The sequence below is a fragment of the Desmodus rotundus genome, chromosome 4 (assembly GCF_022682495.2).
Source record: "Desmodus rotundus isolate HL8 chromosome 4, HLdesRot8A.1, whole genome shotgun sequence".
Lineage (NCBI taxonomy): Eukaryota > Metazoa > Chordata > Mammalia > Chiroptera > Phyllostomidae > Desmodus > Desmodus rotundus.
Window position 1 is genome coordinate 3,872,124 of NC_071390.1, and position 19,066 is coordinate 3,891,189.

The window sequence follows — 19,066 nt, forward strand, 5'->3', positions numbered from 1 at the left end:
AAAAGGACATCAATTATCTGGTATAAAAGAGAGGTTTTAATCTGCACAGACTTTGGCCAAACACATCCAACCAGAGAACGTATCCAAACGAAGCTCCAAGCACACAAAGGTAAAGGAGCAAGCGAGAGCCTCTTCAGTATTTCACAGGCAGCTCAGCCGAGAGCCTGCCCCCGCAGAGATAAGCTGCTCGGTGCCCTCATTGGCACCTACAGGCTGGGAGGCAGCCCCATGTGCCAGGATGCTCAATGCAGAACATTTTATCTAAAAGTACTTCAACAAGCCCTGGCTCTTGTGGCTCAGTGGGCTGGGCATCATCCCACAAACGGGAAGGTTGCCAGTTCGATCCCTGGTCAGGGCTCATGCCTCGGTTATGGGCCAGGTCCCTGGCTGGGGGGCATGCAAGAGGCAACCGATTGATGTTTCTCTCTCTCTCTCCCTCCTTCCCCTCTCTCTAAAATTAAATGAATGAAATCTTTCAAACGTAAAATAAAAATGCATCAATAAGAGATTAAGTAAACTACGAGTCAGCTATGAAACAGCACGGCGCAGAGATTAAGATTGACGGCGGAGAACTTTATTGTTATAAAACTACATGCTGCGTAACAGTTGGCATGGCCTTCGGGTCTTATTTTTAAATTTTCCCTGTGTACGTCCGTCTCTGAGTAGCAAGGTTATGGAAGACCTTTGCTTTCTCGATTGTTTTCATGTTTTTACAAGAAAATCTGACTATTCAAATTAGCAGAACTTTCTATACTGAAGGGAAAAAAAGCTGCTGCAAAAACTGAAAAGTTGTTGGAAAGAAGAGTGCTGAAGGGTTTGTTACCCGTAAACAGGAAATGTTGGGTTATAGGGAGGCCTCGAGCATCTGTCGCAGGGCTGAGAAGCTCTACCATTGGTTGCGGGGCCTTCAAATACCCAGAAATCTGTTTTCGTGGAAACCTGCTTAGAAATCGCAACCGAAGTAGAGGTGGTCTCGGTGCGTTAAATCTTAAGAGTCAGAATCTAGAGCTCAGCGACCTACTTGAAAACTCTTCCTGTCAACCAGCTTTTCAGGAAACAGGGCTGAATTTGTATCAAACGGCCGTTTCAGGGAATCTGTTTATTTGCCTCCCTAGCATCCCTTGTGCCGCGATCAGACGCTGCTCACTTTAAATCTGTGTTTGCAGAGCTGTAATTGAATGTTTAAAGGAACTCAAGGCTTCCCAGGAGAAGCATTAGTCCACGTGGAGCCGCAGGGCCGCTTTCTGACTTCCACAACTCGGCGGGTCCCCGCGGACTCCCGGGCTGGCCTCAGGCAGGTGCGCTGCGGGCTGCACCTTTGATTGTGATGCTTTATGGCGCCGGCCAGCCAGCTTGGACGTCCGCTTTTCCAGTTGAGGGTAATTAAAACTGATGGCAATAGATCGCCCTCCCTCCACCCGTCAACCCACTGAGCTTTGTGTTTCCAAGCCCGGCCCCGGCCCTGATGGAAGGCAGTTGCCGAGCTAGAACTCTGGCCTGGACTTTTATTCTGTCTGGAATAACTCCAGACAGCTCTTTAGAGGCAGCTCCAATTAATTTGCACTCCAGAACAGTAGCAGAAAGGGCATTTTACATTTCTCACCCGTGGGCCTACCTATGGGGGAAGGCGTTTATTTGACCGCGTCCCCCGGCATATCGTGACACGGGATAGGGACGTGTCGCTGGGGTGCAGAGAGCATTGGATGGGCTCGCAGTTGGCTGGGTAACCACCCAGAGGACACTAGTCTGTTGTTCCCGTGGACCCACACTGAGTTGCACAGCCGGATCGAGACTGCCATCGGTGGCCCTAGGGCTGGGGACAGGCCTCGCCCTGGCCCACGGGTCTGTCAGTCACCTCCCTGAAGACGTCCAGGTGCACTGGTCATGTTTCTCGGCAGCACAAAGCTTGAGGGGGACTACTACGCTCTGAGCGGTGGGATCGGGACTGTGGGGATTTCGGGAGTTTGGGTCAGGGGACCAAAACGAACAAGCTGAGGTTTAAGGGCTGGATGCGGTGTCCCGTGCCTGGGTGAACAAAACAACAAACTCCGCAGGTTCTGAAAGAAATTTACAAGTCATTCTTGCGCACGAGCCCTGCAAACTCAGCTTAGCCCCACCCTGGGTGACGTGGCTGCTGAGAGGTGACTGCTGCCTGAGTGTGCATGGGTCCTGGCGGGCCCTACACCGAGTAATTCTGCTGGTCAGGCCACATTCAGAATGTGCCGTTCCAAGCACGCTGTTTGAGAGCTGCCTGTCGCTGTCTTCATTTCCACTGTTGGACGTTCCTTACCTCTCCTACCAGCCAGCTGTGTCCTCAAGGTCAGGCGCAGGGTCGTAAATTCCTCCTCCATGCCCTACCCAAGGCCTGGCTGGTGGTAGGCCCTCGATAAGCACTTTGCAAATGAGTGAAGGATGAAAGGTAGATGCCCTGGACCAAGCCAGCAGTGAGTCACCTGGAGGTTATAGGTCTGTCGTGGGTTGGGCGAGAAACTAACTATTCAAGGAGAAAGCTTCTGGAAAGGACACTGGCTTTGGAGTCAGGAAACCGGGCTGCGGAACTAGCTTTTCTTCCAGCACCAAGCTGCTCCTCTTCTCTTGGCTTCCTCGCCTGCAGTGGAACGAAGTCCATGTACCGCCCGTGCCAGAAGGTTGGAGCTCATGGTACTTTCGGTGACCAGGTTTGAATGACCCAGCAACATGTTCCTGTGGCTCCAGCAATGAGTTATCTCACCTAATTGGCATCACCATAACCACATCCTGTCTCAGTCTTCCTCATGAACGGAGGCGAGGCCATGCCTAACCTTTACCCGTGTGACTTCATGGTGGCCGAACACCTCAGTTCCCACGAGAGCTGCAAAGGATTTCACGAGTCAGCCCTCTGGGTTCCAGGGACAGTCATGATCTTAACGTCACAGTCTGGACATCCTCAGGAACTGGAGTTTCGAAATCTTGGCATGGTTCCTTTTCGTCGCTCCTCTCACGGGGGAGGCTAGCCTGCCTGTGGGAGCCCCAGCCCCGACTTTGCCTGGCCGTTCTGGCTATGGATTCAGCTGCTGGCGGAGGAGCCGTGTCTCAGAGACTTTGCTGTCTAGCTTCTCTCAGCTGCCTTTCTTTCATTCACAGATCCTTATCAGAGTCTCTGTTAATCCAAATGACGAATAAAAGGTAGTCAGGGATAGGTCAGTGAAATAATTTTTGTAGTCACATAGTCCTTTAGTCCCAAACACTTATTTACTACCAGACCTTGTGGTTGGCCCTGGAGACAGAGGGACACACAAGGCGTAGTCCTTGTCCCGGCACCAACCCGGACAGATCCAGCCAAGGGAGGACCTGCCGAAAGGAGGGAGCGGGTGAGAATTGTGCGGGAGAGAGAATGCACAGAAACCGATGAGCATCGAACGTGCGGGGTAAGAAAGGAAGATGTCCAGGGTCACTGCCCTGCGTGAAACGCTGAGAGAACAGGGGTGGCTGTGATAAGGACTGAGAACCTAGGAAAGGGCCAAGAACTTGCCCTTGAGTGGTGGTCAGGGACACACAGATGTGGCTGGCAGTGGGCATGGACCTCAGAGTCTTGGAGGAGGGGGGACATTCGGGCCTAACAGAATCCGGCTTGGAGGTGACCTGTGGTGGGTCCTCACTGGAAATGAGAGTGGCATTTCTTTGGGACCTGTGGGTGTTTGTGGCCGACCTAGGACAGAAGGCTGGGGCTGGGAGCCGGAGGGCACGAGCCTGTGGTGGATGCGAGCCCCCCAGGCCCTTCCAGTTTGGGGGTTCTGTCTCAGCTGATGCATTGCCCACGGGTCTACTCTTCCCGCCCCCACCTTAGGGACTCTTGTGGGCCCCCTCCGCGCGCTGGCAAAGCAGGAGAGAACAGAGGAAAGTTCTCTCAGCGCTGACACAGGCTAACGGATGGCAGCCATCTAAAGCAAGCTCCTTTCGATTTCAGTTAAACTCTCTCAGCCTTAACATTTAAGATCCTTCTAATTGGACTGCATTTTGCTTCCTGAATAAGAACTAAATTCCCTTGAGCTTCTCTCCTCATTTTGGTCTTTGAAGTTATACAGACATTGGAAAATGTCAGAACACCATTTTTAGAGGCTTTTGTTCCCCATCCTGACTTAAGTTGAAGATGCCTGAACGAGTTAAGATCAACCTTTTCGAAACAGTGCCCCTCCGGGTTCCACCCCGAGAGTGTGGCCTCCCTGAGTGGACTTCCTTCAAGTTAGAAGGATTCGAAAGGGCATCTGATGCGGAAGTGGATTTCCAAGTTGAAGCACATCACTCGTGACCCTCACTTCCAGGGCTGCGGGGCGTGTGGTTTTCTGATGAAAACCCTGCCGCATCCTCAGGGCTTCCCCCCAAGGACACTAGAGGGACGATAACGGCTGTCCTGGCCATTTCCAGGTGATCTCTGGGGGGCCAAGGGGAGAACCAATGCTTTCTTTATAGCTGTCATTTCACCATCCCTTCCCTGTGAAGTGGCCAGGGCAGTTCCGTGCAGCGGGCCGTCCAGGCTGGTGTATTTGTGGCAAGTCTCTTGTGGCCATGGCACTTCTGTTTGTGGGACACACCAACGCGCTTCACAGCTAGCTTCAGAGAGTGCGACTCACTCCCCAGAGGGCTTGAAACATTTTCTTGGCATTGGGGTTGTTCGACTCGGGGTATAAACGCAGTCCCCACATCGCATTTGGTTGCTACGTCTAAGTCTCTCTTAACACATAGCTTCCCCTTCCCTCGCTCTCATTCTTGCAGCTGAAACCAGGCAGCTTGCCCACAGTCTCAGGTTGGCTCATTTCGTCTCCAGGGTAGTACCTAGCCTGTCCCCCTGCCCCGCCCCCCTGTGTTTTGTTACCCAGGAGTTAGATCTATAGCTGTGAGCAGATTCAGACTTTTTGGCAGGATTCCAGCATGGGTGGCTCGGTGTCCTTGTCTCCTGCATCCCGCCGGGAGCTCTGTGACCTCTGCTTGTCCCGTGTTTGGGATGTTGGATTGGAGTCCGGCCGTCACCTGTCCCTTCAAGGGCTGTTCTCGTGATGAAGACAATGCACATTAAAGCCGCTGTTGCACTGACAAGTGGCTTTCGTCAACCGCAGGGAAATGGCAGTGATTGCCTTGAAGACCCATGGCCGGAGACGATGCAGATGTCAGCCAGCTCCGCAGGCGCACAGGGGCGGGGCACTCCTGAGAATCACAGAGAGGACACTGTCCCCAATGCTACGAAATGGCCCCCTCTCCCCTCTCGGCGTGCTGGGGGGCGTCACTGCGGGGTGAAGTGGGTTTAACATGAGTGGAGAACAAGCGTTTCTTTATTTTTTTTATGATTTTCTTCCTTATTAAAAACATGTGGGCAGATAGAAGATGATATGAGACCAGCCCCACAGCAGGAGAATTGTTCCAGGGGATGATTTATTTGTACAGAGAATATCTTTCCCAACCCTTCTCAGGCCAGCTCTTCGGGTCCCACTGGCCTAGATTGAGTGGGTCAGTGTCGTGGTTTCCTCTGAAACTGACAGGCTCCAACGGACATTCCCTTCACACTCTGTCCGCAGCCAAGCGACATCCGTCTGGCAGATCTCTGTGGCCCTGCGGTTCCTGGGGAGGGGGACGTGGGTTGTACGTGCAGTTTTCACAGACTGGAGAATTGTTAACATTCCCAGGAAGGTCCTGGAGCTACTGTAGTTTTACACTGACAAAATGTATAGAACGTTGAGAGGTTGGTTGAATGAAAAAATACATAATGTTCAATGTTAAGAACTTACCAACAGTATTTTAGCCCTACACTTTAATAAATATTTAAAGATACATTTAAATTTTGCATTGAATTGATTATCCCACCAAGCGGGATGATGCTCATGACTTAATGACAGTGCTAATTATGTTTTATACACAGGCCTTCAGCCGAAAGTCTGCTTTTACATGGACTATAAATTACCTGTATAGGTGCTGCACAAATCTCTTTTTGTTTAGAAAAGTACTGATTCAAAACTGATGTTTTCCAAAGTAAATTTTGCATGTAGGAACCTAAATATAATCTTTGTTGTAGGTGGCAATATATTATTAATTAATTAATGCATTAATTAATTGGCTCACACTCTATCATATCCCCAAAAAGATCCAGGTTGCTAAAAAAAAATGACCCCCACGAAAATTAATTCATTGACTTACTCCAGATGCAGAGACTACCCCCCAGCTGAAACAAACCAATCCTGTGCCTTCCGGTCTGTGTTTCGGGCACAAAATCTGTAGACCAGACTGACGGAGATCACGAAGACGACCCTGTGCGGACGCACAACACATGCTTGTCATCGCTTTACTTTTTCTTTTCAGAGCAAAGTCTTAGTGAAGTACCGGGGGGCGGGGGTGGGGGGAAGCACAGAGTCCAGGGAAACCCGGAGTCTCTGGTATTTGTGAGCTTTGTGACTTCAGGCAAAACAACGAACCTCTCTGCTTCTGACTTGGTCATTTGTCATCTGAAGACAATGCCCTCTCAGCTTGGGGACCGGATTGGGTGGTTTATAAGGGATAGGTTTTTCCTCTCAGATCTAGGGCCTCAGGAAGTTCCTGCATGAGACCCTGTTCTCCTTCATCTGCAGGAGTTCTTGACGTGGTTGCCACCAGGAGGAATCGCACTTGTGGTACGAGGCAGGGATGATGTAGAGCAGCGACTTTCAGCCGGTGCGCTGCAGGGATTCTTAACACAGCCAGTACCCAGCTACTTGGCCTGGGCCCCGACCTCCCTTCCCTTAGATGGTCACATAAAGAAATGACAACAGCCAGCACAACAATGGCTGTTCGGAGGCAATGAATCAAAATTACACCTTTTTTTTTTTTTTTGGTCAGGTCAGCAAAAACACATTTTTTGGTGCGCTGCAGAATTTGAGTAATTAGTTTATGTGTGCCAGGAGATGAAAAAGGTTGAAACTCACTGATGTAGAGCATATTGTACTTAAGCACTGAGACCAATTACACAATTTCTGAGAGAGCCCAGGTCGCGCATCTAGTTGGAACGAGTTCAAGGAAAATGATCGCTTTTGTTGCCGAAGACAGGAATTGGCAAACTATTCTGATGAGTTGACATCTTTTCTTTTTTTCTATAACCTAGGTGGAAATCGTGAAAGCAAATGCAAATATAATATAAAGAAGGGGACTTCTTTGTATTATATTTCAGAGGAGTCCCGAGTGTATTTGTAATTACATTTCTACATTGACATGAACACACATAAACGTACTTGCGTATCCTAACGTGCTACATAATGTTGCACAAATACTGGTCGTTGTAGAACACGGTGGTTCCTTCTGTTAGTAGAACCAGTGTGGTGCATTTAGGAAAGTCCGTAGGTTTGGGCTGTACATCCCGTGACTTCTCAAAAAGCTCTGCCGTGGTGCCAAGTGGCCTTATGCCCTCGAAATAACGTATAGGTTTTGATTTAGACGCAGAAATCAGGGCTCCCTAGACGGCAAAGAGTTGAATGTCAAATCGTTTCAACATTTACATGGTGAGTACTAAAGAGTCTCAATTTTTTATTGATGGAGAAAAGGACTTTCAATCTGAGTGGTGTTTGCCACTTTTGTTTTTCATATTGAAGTACTTGATACTGTGTGTATCACAGATTCTGTTCATTCATTCATGTCGCTCCATCCATCCATCCATTCCACAAGCTGTGTTTTCGACGTTGTGGGGGGTCGGGTGGAAGGGGGATAACACAGGGTCCGTGTCCTTTGCCGTGCTTAATCCGCATCCATCTTCTAGAACAGTCAAGGATGGGCTTATACAAACTGACTTACAACAAGTACTCACCATGGGGACCAAGATTCCTGACTAACGGAATGGGAAACTCAAAGGAGCAATACACTGTTCTCCCTCTTTCAATCTTTGCCCTGCCTTCTCCAAAGACATGGATCGTTTTTGCCTTTTTCTAAGTATAATCGTAATTGCTTTAAGCTACTGATGTGTGTGTGCATGTGCGTGTGTGTGCATCTACGTAAACACACAATTACAAATACCTTACCTACTATTGTGCACGATTATGTGTTTCCCAGTGCCATCTATGGGCGGGCTGGGGCTGTCACGGGGCCTTCGGGTGGCATGTAGGGGCAAATGTCGTCCCAGTGGCCCTGCCACAGCAAACCCAGCCTGTCTTCAGACTGATGGTCTCTGGTTTTGAGTGACGACTCTTCTCCGGGGTACCGTGGCCATCGTCACCCATCCTCTGTCATCTTCCCACGTGGCCTTGCGCCCAGCCTGGCGAGCTGTGTGTCGATGAGCCAGCCCGGAGGAAAGGGCAGAGCTGCATCGGGTCTCCACACGTCCACAACAAGGGATCCACTTGCCTTTAAAGATTTTTTCGCTTCCAATGTTTTACTTTCACTCTTTTCCCCAGTAGTCCAATTTGTCTAAATGAGAACCAGATGAAAAGCGGCCCCTTATTTCCTCCAGTCTCCCGTCCCAGGAGGAAGCTTGCTTGGTTCCCATATAGAATTCCGAAGGGTTTGGGGCCGTCCCAGAAGCCCTCCCGGTGGACTCTGCTGTAAACGCTCGCCGTTTTGATTTGTGAGGATTGCAGACAGGAAGGAACACAGGCCGACTTTTCAAATGCAAATTCGCCTCCAGGTTTGCCGGCAGGCACAGATAATTCAGCGGGCACCTTGGAGAGCTGGATTCCCACATTCTGTCCTTTTTTCTCAGAACAGCCACTGGTGCCATGGTAGATGGTGGGACCCAGGTGTTACCTGGTCCCCTGGTGTGACAGCCAACCTCAAAGGCAGGGCTGCCACCTCAGGCAGGTCATCCCAGCTTTGCACACCCATAAATAACTCTTGACAGAGCTCAGGAGGTCTGAATACAATGACCAAACTCCCACGACAGACGTCTAGACCGGAATTTATTCCTAGGACCAGAATGAAGGGCAAGAGGGACCCGCCCAGAAGAGTGTGGGGGGATCATCAGCTGTGGAGTCAGGGGGTCTGACTTAGAGGTTCCACACTACTTACTGTTTGTGGGATGCTGGTCAAACTCTGAACCTCTCTAAGCCTCAGTTTCCTCATCTATACAATGGCGATAATACCTCCTAGAATCGGGGTGGGTTAAATGATGTGATTCTCATAGGGTATTTTTGCCCAGTGCCTGGCCAAAATAATGTTCAGTTAGTTAGCTTTCATTTCTCTAGTGCAGACGGAGGGGCCCAGGACACCATCCCTGCCCCACCACAGCCCACCACTCCAGCAAACGGAACCTCGGTGGCTTCCACATTCACCATCTCCCTCTTCTTTATTTTTGTTTCTGTTTCCTTGGATATCCCACTTCTGGGTTCCGTTCCAAGCAGCTCTTCCTGTCCACAAGTTCCTCCTTCAGCGGCAGTGGTCATCCTCACTGGACTCCTGCTGGCCCTCGTTTACAGCCACACCTCCCAGGTCTCTGGCCTCACCCTCCAGCTTGACACCTAGGAGGGGACAGTGCATTCTTTACAGGGGTTGCAATGGGCACCAGAATGCCTCCTTTTTAAAAAATAAATTTTAGCGGTATAACCTGCCAAGTAAATGTTCGTTTCCTTTATTTCCACTACAACTCTTCACTGTGGCATTTCCAGCACTCCCTACCACCAATCAGGCAGTTTTCTTTTTTAAAATAACGTTCCGTATGAGGAGTTTCACCTACCAAACCCACTCTGAGGGTTTGAAACGTTTCCTGGAAGCAGAGATCGGCCAGCTGGGCCATTGCTCTGGCTTCATTCTCAGAGGGCGCTTGATTCCCCGCGAGTTTAGAGAAGGGGTGCTTCCTCCCCACCCCGTGTGCAGATACAGGTGACGGCAGCTCAGGGCCCCTGCCATCCACAACCAAAGAAAGCAGACGGCAAACTGACCTTAAGTATTGGGGGGAGCATTGCATTTTCCCACAGCACTTAGCTCTCTCGGACCAGATCACGTGCCTGACAACTCGAAGTGAACTACAGAGAAGTATGCGTGACTTCCTGCTTTGTCGTGAAGGACAGCAAGCTGTAGCTCTCAGTAAACGAGCGTTGCAGGGACCTTGAAAAGAGGGTTTGGGGAGCTGCAGGGGCTTCAGCTTGACTTTATGCAGTTTGATTGTTTGTCTTCTTAGATTGTCTTCAAGCTTTGTAAGAAAGTTTTTTTTTTTTTCTTTCCTGTGTCACTTTGCTTGGCGATCCCAGAAGCATGTTTATTTTGCTGGACAGAAGGAAGCGCTGGGCTGGGAATCCAGTAATCTCGGTGACACCCAGACTCTGCTGTGTGAATTGAGGAACGGACCTCTCTAAGCCCCAGTTTGATGTTTGTAAAATGGGGATCCCCAAGATTGTCCTGTTGTTTTAAGAATTTAATCAGTAACCCATCAGAGGACTTAGCATGGAGCCTGAGATGCAGTAAGAGTACCTTCCCTGGTAGCTGGTGCTGTGGTTCATTCAGCAGACATTCTGTCCAGCAGGGAGAGAGGAGGAGCAGGCTTGGCCCCAGACAGCTTGCAGGCTGGGGGCGGGGGCAAGGGGCAGCAAGTTGCCAATGTTTGTTATAAGCATTGGACGGGCATCCGAGAGTGGATCAGCAGAGGGGGGCAGGTGCCTCGCACTTGGCCGGGGAGGGCCCACGGGCTGGCAGCACTGTCACCTGGAGGAGTCGGCCGGGTGAAGAGATGGGAAGTTACAGGTCCAGGTGGGGTAGGGGCTTGGGGCATGAAAGCTGGCAGAGGGCCAAGAGGACGGAGGCTTGAGGGTGTTCTGACAACCTGCCAAGAGGGCTCACGAAGCCGGACCCCGCCAAACCTCAGACAGGTTTGGGACTCTGTCCTGCATGCCACCGGAAGCCACGGGAGGCTGTAAGAATGGTAGCGACAGAGTGCAGTTTGGGTTTTATGGTGAGGCTGTGCAGGGAATGAAATGGAGAGGGTCAAGGGTGGGTGTCGGAGGCCCACTGAGATGTTGGGAGGGGTCTTCGGGTGGGGGGGGCCGTGGAGGCCCAATGGGGTGGGGGAGCTTGACAATTAACTAGGGAACATCACCGAGTCCCAATGTATTCGGCTGCAGGTGAAGATGCTCTGTCTAGATGACTGGCAGACGACTCAGAAAGACCCTGGGGATGACAAAGATTTCGGAGACGAGCATTTTGTGAGATGTGGGAATGGGGAAAAGCAATATTCATAAATTAACTTACCAATACTTTTTAAATAAGTAACTGAATTAACCAGTTACATGTTGTAAGTAGACAATTGACTCTTTCCACGATGTTTGTATATATCTGTGTAAATTGGGTATAAATACAATGGCCAGAGATCTTTTTGGTGTCGTCTCATAGCAGAGGTTGAGAGTCCCTCTTCTCCCTGGGATTGCCCATATCCTTGGCAGATACAGTAGGCACCAAGCTTCCTAGTGTCCCCAGGCACGGTGCCCATAAGCACACCTTCCTTTGTACAGAAGTCCATGAGCTCCGGTTGAGAATGACCTGCTTGTAAACACCGGGCGTCGCTTGCTCAGCCGAGTATGTCCTCGGTGCATGGAAGGGCTGCTGCTTTTTTATTCTAACCTATGTGTTTGTGTGTTTTCACCTTTATCTTTGGTCTTACCTCTGCAAAGTGAGCACAGTGCTATTTGCTGGCCATCTCCACAGTCGATGGCTGAAAGTTATGTCACAAAGCAGGTGTAAGTACTTTATATGTGATGTAATTCTTATGCAATTGCTGTCACGGGTCATATTTCCCCATTTTTCCTGTATTATTGAGCATAGAGTTTTGTTTAAAGAGTTGATAATGTGTTTTTTTAAAAATACAGCGTAGAAGTCCATTCCCACTTCCGTGAACATGAGGTGGATGTAGAGAGCAGACTCTCCCACGCAGAGAGAAGCTCTTCTTTGTTCTGAGTGCTCTTTGGTTTGGAAGGAATTGTTTTGCTAAAATCAAGCACCTGCCTTCTCTAAGGAATGAAGACACCTTCTTGCTGCAAAGGAACATTTTGATCCCAGAGCTGCAGCTGGCGTGGATGCCACAGCGAGACTTGTTTGGGCAACTTGTTTGAGTGACTTTGTGAGAAGGCTGGGGTGGGCCTCACCTTTGTCTTGGCTGGAGAATGCCATTGTCCTACGCCATTGTCCTACTCATCTCCTCCTGGCCTGCCTGTGGAGCAGACTGCTGGGTGTGGTATTCTGCAGACATGTTTGTGTCAGGTGGTTGCCGGTAGCATTTGGGGAAGAAAGAGCAAGGAGCGGGGCTACAGGCCAGGCTGCGGGCTGCAGGTGGGGCTGCAGAAGTGGATGGGCCCTGGGGCTGCCAGGGGTGGGCAGCTGCTAAGCCTGGGTCGAGGAGTGCCCTGCAGACGGGGAAGGTTGCCAGGCCGCAGCAGCCCCTTTATTCTCATTATTATTCCCACTGTTATTCCCACGTCAGAGCCGCAGGGACAGTACTTGTTAAGAAGGACTTGTTAAGAAGGAACATGCTGACTGGTACCTAAGGAGCTGGCCTTTGCAACCTTGGTAATGATGCGACGGAGATTTCTGGGCGAATCCACGGTCTTCCCATTCCCTGTGGCTCCTACTTAACCGCATCACCATCACTGTCTAACTCCCCCAGGATGCTGGGGAAATTTTCCTGCAGTTACTCTTGTTTTTATTTGGTACAGTCTCTGCGTGTTTGAACTGAGCTGTTCAGGTAAATGAGGCAGACTCTCAGGTTTGTAGACCTTCCAGACCGGAGGTAGATGGAAGTGAGGATGTGGGCTGGCATGGAACCTTCTGGAAGACAGGTTTGGTGAGCAGGCAGTTAGCTTCCATCCCTGCTTCAGACTGTCCCTTGGTTGCTCCCAGACGTGGCCCTGATGGAGTCGGAGGCTTCATGGGGGATTCAGAGAAGGGAAGCCAAAGCTTCCGATCCCAAGGGCTTCTCAGTGCCCGGGGTGAAGCCGTTTCAGGGGTCCTTAGTGCTCGTGCCAGGCCACAGATGCGTGTTCATGCTGGGATTTCATAACCTGTTTTCCTGGAAACCTTTCTTAAAATCCAATAGCATGGCCATCAACACTGTCTCCATGTTTAAAGAGCTTTGCTGGACCTTCCTAGCCCTCCCGCCACGAAGCCACTGCGTTTTGGAGGGAGGGGGCCGTGACTGGAGGGGTTGGAGAAGAGCAGGAAGCTGGGAACAAACAAACGAGACGTGGACACAGTCTGAGGTTTTCACATGCCTGAGGTTACTTCCGGGGATAGAAACGAGCCACACCTTACTCGTCTGGGAGGTCAGGACGTGGCTGTTCAGTGCTAGGAACTCACAAACTTCTGCTGAGTGTAACGAAGGGGGACGAGGAGAAAGCCATGCCTGTTGTGGTGCGGATGACAGCCAGCGGGGAGGCTGCTCCAGCGGAGCTGGGACCCCATGGAGGGAGGTGTTGCAGGAGAAACTAGCAGATGAGCTCAGGAAAGCAGCAGCCCCAAACTGCCCAGGATGATTCCAGTTCCGGGGACAGGAGACCTGTGCTCAGAGGTGACCAGGGTGAGTCTCGGCCAGGATGCAGGTCCTGTGTGGCTCAGGAGGAGGGCAGAAGTCAGGGAGGATGATGGTGTCTAAGCACAGCACCATCCCAGCCGGGATGTCTGTGAAGCCTGCTGCGCCCGTACGATTTCCAACCCTGTGAGCAAGCGCCCTTGAGGCCGGGGTAGCTCCCGGGACATGGCAGAGCACCAAGCCTGCAGAGGTGACCCAGGAATGGGCCAGCAGAGTGGGCAGGGGTCCTCTTTCCCCAGGAGATGGCCGCTCCTGCAGGCCCTTATTGAAATCCTGGGGAAGGAATAACAGCAGTTCTGGGGGGAAGAGTCCGGGGGTGGGGGGACCTGGGCCAAATCTGAGATTGAGGCCTGGTAATAGGACTGAGGGGATGGTCTCCATGAGAAAGGTGAGCAGGAAGAGCAGCAGGGGCACCCAGGGGGCCTTGGAGAAGCAACCCATGGCTCCACCTGAGCAGGGCACTGGGCCAGGCGGGTGGGCTACCACTTACCCTCTGGGACTCTGACCCTCAGCGTCCTGCTGGGCCATGTAATGTCTCAACCCCAGGGACAGGGGTGGGGGTGGGGTTGGGGTGGGCCACCAGGCAGAAGCACGGGGCAGGCTCAGTGCCTGGCTCACTCATGTGTGTGCTGCTCCCGAGGAGCCCGTGCAAGCTCAGGCCACAGGGGGCCCAGGCCTGTTCATGGCTGATCCCAGCTCCCCCCACAGTGCTCTGCACCCCCAGAGCCCCACCACAAGGCCCGCTTGGGTGGTGACTAAAGAAGACACTCCCCGCCCCCCACCATCCTAATCCCTAAGGATGTTCTAATGGAAAGGGAGTCCAAGCACTCTCAGGGGCCCGGCGGTTTCTCCTGGGGGCAGGGGTCCCGTGTGGTGTCCAATCTCTGGCACTCAGCAGGAGTCTGCTCTCCTCTTCTAGTGGGTTCAAGAGTACATGGGCAATTAGCTGCTTCCTCGGCACGAAGAGTCGGCTGGTTAGTGGCTCCGTCTTGGGCTGAGCTCGCTCGGAGAGCAGCACCCCCACCCACCCTGAGAACCGGGAAATGATAAGCTGGCATAAATCACACCGAAAGGAATGAGTCCTCCCCGTGAGTCATTAGGACGGAGGACACACTGGCGAGCAGATGACAGCCCGTGATGGAGACCAGTTGCACAAGCACGAGCTCATGCTGCAGAAATGCATTGCAGACACTCACACGTGTCACGGATGCATTTCCCCTTGCTCTCGCTCTCGCCTTTTTTTTTTTTTTTTAATTTAGCTGTAAATGTCCAGAGTGCTGCAACAACATTTCCTGTGCTGAGCCCTGAAGGGAGAGGTTCCGGGGAGGGCGGTTCGAAAGGATACTTTTAATCAGGGAGTGTGAGTGGTGTCTGGTACAGTGAGTGATTCCCTAACAGCATCGGATATATGAATCACAGTCCTGAACGGCATGTCCAGCCGTGAGAGAGCTCCCTCACCGAGTCCATTGGAGGCTTGAGAGCATGGGTGCGTCTGCCATCCAGAGCTGTCCCAGGGAAGGGGCCATGGACTTGCAAATGCCACGTCTGTCCGTTGCTCCAGGCAGTTAGCTCAGTGGCTAAAGCGTCAGCTGTGCACACGGGCAGGCTGCTCTGTCCTGCTCTGCCACACGATAGCCATGTGACCTGGGACAGTGCCCAGACTTCTTGAGGCCTGCCTCCTCAACTCACGAGGGAAGCAGAATCCCAGCACCCACTTGATTGACAGGTCTGATTGCAGGCCGCAGAAACAGACTCTGCTGACTTAAGCAGAAAGCAGACCTCTAGGCAGGACAAGGAGTAGCTGACAGGACTCGAGGAAAGCACACAGCATCAGCTCTTAGATAGCACAGGGACCTGATGGGTTCATTCAGTCACCTCCCACCTCTTGGCAGAGTGGGGGATGCTAAGGGATTAATTCACATCCTGCCTGTCAAGTGCTGGCACGAGGCCACCACCTGGTAAGAGCTGAAAACTCAGCCGCCGCGTATTAGCAATTACAAACTGGAATGATTGCAGCTGATAAGAAGCCAATGAGGCACGCCCACAGAGGAGCACAATTAAGATGGGAAAGCTGGAGAAGGTCAGGGGAGGGCGTCGACGGCAGCATCCCGGAGGTGCTGCTAGACTCTGTGTGGGGGAAATGGGCAAATCGCACCGAGGAGCTCTCTGTCGTTTCTTCACAACGGCATGGGATTCTCCAGGGGTCTCCATACAAACTTCGGTTGGTAAGGAAAAAATTAACGATGACTTCAAAACTCCAAGAAGTTTCTCCCCCCATTGGAGTTCATTGTTTTCACTCTCCACCCCAGTCCCCAAAAACATCGTCAGAAAATTTCTGTTTAAATGTGAGTCTTGACAGATTAAGCACTCTCTGCGAATATTTGAGAATAACAGAAGGTACAATAGCAAGCAAGACCAGGTCAGGACAGTCCCTTTCCAAAAAGCCTCATTGCTGGACACAGGGTGGCCTCGCCCACCACCCCCCGCATGTCCACGCCCTGCCCTCCCAGTGAACACCACAAGAGTGCTGTCTGTCTGTCCCCGAGTCCCCAGTGGTTTATCTTAGAGAGGGCTGTTTACTCTCAAATCTCATCTCCTAAATCAGCGATCTCCAACCTTTTTGGCACCAAAGACCAGTTTCGTGGAATTTTTCCACGGACCAGGGGTGGGGGGATGGTTTCGGGATGACTCAATTGCATTACATCCAAGCTCACCTCCTGCTGTGCAGCTCGGGTCCTGACAGACCGCTGGCCAGTACCGGTCCACTCCCTGGAGGTTGGGGACCCCTGCCCTAAATGTCAGTTTATTTAAGTAAAAGTGGGCCCAGGCAGTGTCAGCTTGTAAGGGTTGTTTGTTAGGTTTATTGGGTCCTTGAGTCTCTGTTTATCGATTCGGGGATTATGCTGGGGGGATAAGCCCAGTGCAAGGGCTTTGAAGAGCCCCATGACCAGAGTGCATGCCTGGCTTCCAGCTTCCTGCGGCCACCCAGGAGGATCAGAGTCCCACCCTGGTGGAAGGTGGCCTCTGACCACACATCAGCCTTTTGCTCGTTCCTTCCTTCTCTTCCTACTTCTTCTGGTCATTTACTGGTGTTCCATCGTGCACTTGTCTCTGTGCTAAGCTGAGTAGACACCAAGAGCCAGGAAACTGGAGAAATCTCTACAGTTGGGTAGAGGTCCCTGCTGTGTGCTCCAGTAACGACCAGTCAAGTTCAAGGGTCTGTTTGTCCTGGGTGCACGACAAAGTACTGGGTGAATTCAAGAGGGAGAAGCGGAATTCAGTCATGTAGACGTTAGAGCTTCTGTGATCTAAGCCATCTTTTGTAAGGGCTCCATGTGGATACTGGCTTTCCAAAGCATGCCTGCAGACTCGGCGGCCCTCCCGGGTTACCAGACTCCCCCACCCCACCCCCGTCTCTGTGGGCAGTGAGTGGAGAACAGAGGGTTTGCCTTTGACTCTATTAACCACCAGGTACGGCTGCATTTTAGGAGGGGGAATTGATCAGAATAAAAACTGTCTTCCGGGCTAACTGGAAAGAAGACAGGAACGTGTTCTCCTGGAGGAGACAGGGCTGAGAAACTCGGGCTGTGTGGTCCCAGGTGGATGACTTCACTGCTCTGCGCCTCAGTTTCCTCAAACGATAACCTAGGGACAGTAATTGTGCTCAGTGGGTGACTCTGGGGATGAAATTGGTGAAGCCCCAGGAAGCACTCGGGACAATGCCTAGCTCGAGGAGCACACTCAGTAACTGTTGAAACTCCTGAAATATCCTTCCATGGCAGTGAGCCTGTGGAGGTGAGGGAGGGCAGGGATGTCTTCTGATTGGCCACCCAGGGCGGCCGTGGACCTGCGACAGGAAGATACGGTGAAACAGAGGAGAAACCCAGGGAAACACACCCAAACGGCAGAGCTGCCTGGGGAGTGGCGGCTCGTGTCTGGGAGGGCTCAGTGATGATACAGTGGGGCATGTCCTGCTTGGGAGGCGGAAGCAGGAGGAAGGACAGACGTGGTCATTTGTGGTGTGCCAGGACCTGCCCACGTGCTCTTACACGGGGAGCCTCCCATGTTTTCTCCTTCCTGAGTCCCCAAGGCCTCCTTCCAAAAAGAGCATGTGACCCTTTCCTGACCTGGCCACTCAGAGGAGCCCGACGGCCATCTGCACTTCACAGGGGAGCATACTGAAGCCCAGGGAGGTGAAAGGCGGCACCACGCTCTGTCACCAGCAGCAGGCAGGGCCCAAGACTTGAACCCACCACCTCTGTGTTTCCTCCTGAAGCCCTCCACCAGGGCCTCCTACCTTCATGCCCCAGAGACCCTCCGACTCTCGGACCTTCAGTGTGAAGAAATGACAGTGTTCCAAAGGCCTGTCCCCGGGGCTCTAGGTGGCTGCAGGGCTCAGGAATCAGGGTCTATGCTTATTCCTCATGGTTTTAGTGGGTGGCCAGCCGGACAGGTGAGTTATGGCTGGTATTGCCAACTCTGCTCTTTGTGGCCACCATGCTGATGGGAGTGGTATTCTTAGAGGCTCATGTTCATTATTCAGGGTTGACATTGTCACTAGGGCCCCAAACCAGAGCACAGCAAAGAACCCCTGGTTGGTGACATTCCCAAGGTTGGTGGCCAGACGTGTCTTAAATGCTTCACTTTCTTCTTGGGACTGGGGCCGGGGATCGGGGGTAGACAGTGGCTTCTGAGGCCGAGCGAGACAGGGTTGGCCCATGCGTCACCGAGAGCAGGTTCGCTCCTAAGTACCTACAGGTCACTGTGGGAGGGATGAGGGCTTCCACGCTCCTGTGACCAAGGTGACGCCCGAGTGACAGTTGGTCGTCAGCTCTGTCGCCGTGAAATGTTTCTCTTTGCTGGTTATGTTGACATTGTCCTTGGCTCGAATCAAAGCTATTTTGTCTAGGGAAAGAGCGAGAAGGGTTCACACTGTACACGGGCACTTTATACAGCGGCATTTGAGACATCTCCCAGGGCAGTAACGCATAAACAGAGCGCACACTCGATTCTCCTGAAACGTCCTGCCATTCCGACCGGGCGCGCAGCCGAGTCGTTTGGGGGTAGGTGGTTTGAGGTGGGACACCTCTAGAGAGGGTTCCTCAGGAACCACTTCCTGGTCTTTTAAAGGATAATCGGAGGTACGTTCCAAGGAGAAATGATTTTATGCCATTTTAAAACCATTTTCATTGAAATATCAAGTGACAAGAGCTTGAATATGTACCTGCGTAGACAGCTGGCTATTAGCAGAGTTTCTCTTGGGTTGTGTGTGGGCATTTTCTCGAGGACAGAACCATTAAATCGGGGTGTTTGTGGCAGGTTCGCAAGCGAGCGGAGAGTTAAACCGTTACCGTTAACTTTGCATGAAAAGGCAACTATCCTCATAGGAGGCTTTTCACCGCCCCCCCCCCCCCCCCCCCCCCCCCGTTTCTGAGAAAGAGGGTTACCGTCTTGTCCCTAGTGCCATTTTTGGTATGGGGGGAAGCTGTTTATTAGGTCCTATTTATCTCTTTCCCCCCAGAACTCCAGGATTTTGTGTTTCTACTTATTTTTTTCCCCAATTTTTTTAGGCCT

At 51.8% G+C, this 19,066-nt stretch overlaps 1 protein-coding gene across 1 annotated transcript in view; it reads left to right on the plus strand.

The window, feature by feature from the left end:
* Positions 1-19,066, plus strand: part of ADAM12 (ADAM metallopeptidase domain 12) — a 280,799-nt gene that overhangs the window by 84,670 nt on the left and 177,063 nt on the right. The gene's annotated exons all lie outside the window — the stretch shown is intronic.